Genomic DNA, 6,256 nt, shown 5'->3' with positions numbered 1-6,256 from the left:
GGTTCAACTTCTTCTCTGGATTATAAGGTTGTAAGCCTGAAAGGGGTTGTGATCTTTGATTTCCTTGACCACCCCATGAAAAGTTGGGGTGGTTTCTCCAACCTGCATTATAGTTATTACTATAAGGGTTATTTTAAGTTCTAGAATTATTACCTATATAATTGATATGCTCGTTCTCCGTGCTAGGACCGAAGGGTAAATATTCTGGATTATTTATTTCACCTCCATTTGCATCGCATTGCATCACTGGATTTACCTGCGTAAAAAGATATAAATCATGAAATCTTCTATCTAATATTTCTACCTGGTTTGATAACATGGTGATCGCATCTAAATTAAAGACACCAGCTGCTTTCAACGGCTTCGTCCTCATGACTTGCCACTAATGATTGTTCAGTGACATCTCCTCAACAAATTCATAAGCCGCTTCGGGTGTTTTATTATTCAGTGTTCCCCTGGCTGCTGCATTGACTAGTTGCCTAGTTCAAGGATTCAAACCATTGTAAAAGGTTTGAACTTGTAGCCATAGAGGTAACCCATGGTGAGGGAACCTTCTCAATAAATCCTTATACCTCTCCCATGCGTCATATAATATCTCTAAATTGATCTACACAATGGAAGAGATGCCGTTCCTCAACTTGGCTAACTTAGCCAGTGGGAAGTAATGCAATATAAAGTTCTCGGTTATTTGATCTCATATAGTGATGGAGCCTCGTGGTAAAGAGTACAACCACTGCTTAGCTTTGTTCCTCAATAAGAAAGGGAACAACTATAGGCGAATGGAGTCGTTAGTGACGCCATCAATTTTGAAAGTATTGCAGATTTCTAGAAAACTGGCCAAATGAGTATATGGATCTTCGTCTTGCAAACCATCGAACTGTAACACCCCGAACCCGAGACCGTCACCGGAGTCGAACACAAGGTGTTAGCAGACTTTAACCACTTATAAAAAAAAATTTCCCAGACACTGCCAATCTGCGTACTAGTCGCTTTAAAAATCATATCTTGAGTTTCACAACTTGAAAATCAGTTTCGTAATTTTTCCCTGAAACTAGACTCATATTCCCATCTACATATTTTTTTTCTAGAATTTTTGGTCAGGCCAATTAGTACAGTTTATTAGTCAAAGTCTCCCATGTTACAGGGATCGACTACACTGACCTTTGCGCATTACGACTTGGATATCTCCCTGAAAAGGGCTTCAATACTGATGCCGTTTATTTCTATAGAAACTAGACTCAGAGAGAAATCCATACATATATGGCATGACTCCTAATTATCTCTGGTTAATTTATAATGAATTTCCAAAGTCGGAACAGGGAATCCAGAAACCGTTCTGGCCCTTTCTCACGAGAACCTGAATATCTCTTAACATACTATCCATATGATCATTTTGTTACTTTCCTATGAAAATAGATTCATCAAGGTTCGTTTACATAATTTATTCACTATTTAATTCCAATCCTACTATTTTTAGTGATTTTCCAAATCTACATCACTGCTGCTGCCAGCATCTGCCTTTAAGGTAGACTTTACCTATTTCATAGTTTCCATGATTCAACTAGCCCTTTTAGCATAAATAGCACAAATCATGATAGCGATTAACCATTCCATACCAAATGATTATAACATTATGCTCAAACATATATAAGCCATTTTCGCATGGCTATATACATTAACCAAAATATTCTTCCGCCACTAGTCTATTTTATACATGCCATAAGACAATCCGAAACATAGCAGTACCAAACAGTGGATAGTGATAGTGTGACTAGTTGCTGACGATCCCCGAGCCTGTAGCTTCGCAATGAGATCTATAAAACAGAGGAAACAGAGTAAACGGAGTAAGCATTACAATGCTTAATAAGTTTTAAGCAATGTCAACAGATAACAATCAAATTATAACATAGTTGTTCGTATTTTTATTTCACTCTTCCTTCGGGCATACCATCCCTTTACCGAATCTGCACATCTCATCATATACAATAGGCAGATAAACTTTCACATAAAAGTGAGCTCATGTGACATAGATGTATCGTATGATTTCACATCACCTCTCACACTGATCCGATGTCACATAATCATAGGAATAGTCTCATAGATTGCTTTCGTATGCATCACATAACTACCTTATGATTTAGTGCAAATCAAGCTCACATATAAACTTGAAGTACATACCTGTTTAACCTTTCGCATTGAATATATTTATAAGCAATTCTTATTACGAAGTCTTACCCGGACATAATCTCCACACGAAGTTATCGGGTCTTACCCGGACAAAATCCCCACACGTAGTCATCGGGTCTTTAGAGCTCGGATATAGTACAAGCACGAAGCTTAAGGACATTAATCAGTGATAATATTCTCGAATAAAGCCTGCGGGGTTTTAACCCGGATATAGTACTGACACAAATGCCTTTCGGGACTTATCACATTTATGCACTTTCACATTCATCACATCGGCTATTAGGCCTTATCACACATATACACTTTCACATTCATCACATCGGCTATTAGGCCTTATTACATATATACACACACTTTCACATTCATCACATCGGCTATTAGGCCTTATCACACATATACACTTTCACATTCATCACGTCGGCTATTAGGCCTTATCACACATATACACTTTCACATTCATCACATCGGCTATTAGGCCTTATTACATATATACATATACTTTCACATTCATCACATCGGCTATTAGGCCTTATCACACATATACACTTTCACATTCATCACGTCGGCTATTAGGCCTTATCACACATATACACTTTCACATTCATCACATCGGCTATTAGGCCTGATTACATATATACATATACTTTCACATTCATCACATCGGCCATTAGGCCTTATCACATATATACATACACTTTCACATTCATCACATCGGCCATTAGGCCTTATCACATATACATACACTTTCACATTCATCACATCGGCCATTAGGCCTTATTACATATATACACTTTCACATTCATCACATCGGCTATTAGGCCTTATCACACATATACACTCTCTTGGCTGAATCTACATCTATCATTTTCCAATATCACAATTTAGGATTCACGTATGGGTTTAATCGATAGCTTATGAGCAACTAGAACAAGTTTATCAAGGTTTACAACACAATCTCAAATTCAGCACAAGCTGTTTTTCCTGAGCAATAGTCACTAAATCATTTATAACTGGAGCTACAAAACTCCAAATCACTTTCCGTTAAATTTTCCTGAATATAGACTCGTATATCTTCCATCCATAAAATTTCCAAAATTTTAGGTTTGGCCAATCAATACCAGATTTTTCTTAAAGTTTCCCCTGTTCCACTGTTTGACTACTCTGACCACTCTTCACTACGAATCAAATTTCTCATTTTACAGAATTCAAAATGTGTTGTATTTGATTTTATTTGAAACTAGACTCATTAAGGAGTCTAAGCATATAAATTTTATCTTATAACCATTTTTGTACAATTTATAATGATTTTCTAAAAACAGAACAGGGGATTTCGGAGTCATTCTGACACCGTCTCACACAACTTTAAATATCTCATTATCGGAAATTCCTTTGCTTACACGGTTTCTTTTATAAGAAACTAGACTCATTAAGCTTTAATTTCATGTCTCATTCAGTCTCTAATTCAAGTCCATAAATTTATGGTGATTTTCTAAAGTCACGTTACTGCTGCTGTCCGAAGCAGACTATTTCAAATTACCTTTAAATTCCCAAGCTCAAATACTTAAGAACTTACCATTTGAGCTTAGAACATATCATGGCCACATCATATCTTATTAAATCAGCTCATCATGTCCTATTATAATTGAATTTACTCAACGTTTAAACACTTAAAACTTACCTCGGAAGTTGCCGAACGATTACGACGGCTCTTCGATCACTTTTTTCCTTTCCCTTATCCAACTTTGATCCTCTAGGCTCTTGAGCTAAATCAAACAAATTTACTTCATGATACATTCGGCCTTGGCAACAATTTCATTAGAAATCCTTATTAGCCACTTCATCAATCAATTATATCATCTACTTAATATTTCATAACTTATCATGCTAGCTGAATATTATTTATTCAAGTTCATCATCTTCATATTCGGCATTAGCATCAAATATAATAGCCCATTTCTTCCCACTTTGAATTTATGCATCCATTTAATCATAGTTTGTTTAAGCACTCATACAACAAGATTCATCCAATTTAACAAGAAACAAAAACTTTATTCCTCCATAGCTACGATGGCCGAAAGATCTAGACATCTCAATACCGAAATTTCTAACATGGGTTGCCTAAAGAATTTGGTAGGGAGTTCAAATTTATCTAGCATTTCAAGTAATTTAACACATCCATATAGCTAACATGCTAGTAGTATCAAGGCATCAACTAAAATTTTGAAGCCTCTTAGCCGAATCCTAACTCTCCAACAACTCTAATTTCATCCATGAGATAAATAGAAGTAGGCTAACCCTCCAAAGGATGTGTAAACCTCCAAAAGCAACATTGAACATACCTTAATCTCAAGAACCACCTTGGCCGAACTTCCCCTCTTCTTCTTCCTTCCATTCGGCCATGTTGAACAACAAAGGAAGAATTTTGCTTTTCCTCCCCTTTCTCTAGTCACGGCAATGGGGAGTAAGGGGGAGACAACTTTGGTTTCTCCTCCCACTCCCCTCATATTTTATTATTCTTCCCACACATATTAGCATAAAATGTCTTTAATATGTTTTTTTAATACTTATTTCCTATTATAAAACCATGTAGTCATTATAATATTAATACAAAATGCATATGCTTTGTATCCCATACCCTCATGGCCGGCCACTTCCTCTAAAGTGGGGAATTTGACATGCAAACCCATCATTTCACAACATGCATTATTAGGCCTCTTTACATTTGCCTAGCACATTTCCAAATTTTCTCACATAAGTCCTATTTGATAAAATTCACTTACCATTAACAAAATTCAAACATGAAATTTTCACACATGCATATGTACATATAATGAGCATCAACTATGACGGTTAATTATCTTTATGACTCGGTTTAGTGGTCCCGAAACCACTTTCTGACTAGGGTCACTTTAGGGGTGTCACACGAACTGAACAAATTGTTGAATCATCTGAGTAGTGTTTGGTGTTAGTTCGAAATTATTTGCAACAATAGTGGGTCTCACAATACTCGATTCAACCCCAATTAAAGTGGGCTTGGCATAATCGTACATAGTACGAGGAACAAGAGTAGGATCTATAGGATTTTCAGCAACTAGAGGAGGTAGTTGATTATTCTAATTATCACCCATATCCTTAGTAATAAAGGAACCTGCCAGAAGCAAATAAAAGAAAAATTAGAATGTAAAAATTAAACTAAAAACAAAATTAAATGACTAAAAAAATAAAAATAAAGTGTTCCTAATATTTTAGTCCCCGATAACGGCGCCAAAAACGTGATGATCACTAAACTAACTATAAATACGACAAAGGCAAGCGCACCTATCGAACAATATTATAGTTATGGTGAGTAGAGAATATCGTATCCACGAGGACTAAAAGTACTAGTAGTTACCGTTTTTCTATTATTTAGTCGAAAAATTGGAGTGGTTGTTTTTAATCTAAAATTACTGAACTAAATTAACTAAGAATGCAACAGCTAATGAAATAGGAAAATAATCGAAGATAACCAATGAGATAGACAATACTCAGGAAAGAATCTACCTAGACTTCACCTGTTATTATGAATCTGAGTTAAACGATTTATTCACTTGTGTCTTGATCCGTAGAAATCCCTAAATTATGTTAATATGTCTTTTGAGAGTAAGAACAACTGAATCTATGTTGATTAATTGAAATCACTTTCTAATTAAAACCCCTATCGTCATATTAACTCGATCTATGGATTACCTTATTAGATTTGACTCTAATCTGGTAGATTTATGTCATCCTATTTCTAAGATTGCATGCAACTCCACTCAATTATGCTTGATCTACTCTTAAACAAGACCTTTTTCTCCACTGAATTGAGTACATTAAACATTAATTAATATCTCTGGAAATATTAAAATAAGAAATAAACATACATAATTGAAAACAAGAATAAATTATTTATCCCATAAATTAGAAATCAAATAATAAAATTCATCATAGGTTTCATCTTCCCTAGGTATCTAGGGAATTTAGTTCATAATCCTGAATAGAAACATCTTAAAGTTAAGATAACCACAAGACATAAAGAAACTCAATAAAA

The 6,256-nt window shown here is 35.2% G+C and overlaps 1 non-coding gene across 1 annotated transcript; it reads left to right on the top strand.

The window, feature by feature from the left end:
- The first annotated feature begins 533 nt into the window (after positions 1-533).
- On the top strand, positions 534-640 carry LOC121215176 (small nucleolar RNA R71). Its single transcript, XR_005910905.1, has one exon. It is a non-coding gene; the product is annotated as a small nucleolar RNA R71 (small nucleolar RNA).
- Positions 641-6,256: the final 5,616 nt, after the last annotated feature.

This window comes from Gossypium hirsutum, chromosome D02 (assembly GCF_007990345.1).
Source record: "Gossypium hirsutum isolate 1008001.06 chromosome D02, Gossypium_hirsutum_v2.1, whole genome shotgun sequence".
Lineage (NCBI taxonomy): Eukaryota > Viridiplantae > Streptophyta > Magnoliopsida > Malvales > Malvaceae > Gossypium > Gossypium hirsutum.
The sequence above is the reverse complement of the archived record's forward strand: the minus strand, read 5'-3'. Positions and strand labels throughout refer to the sequence as shown.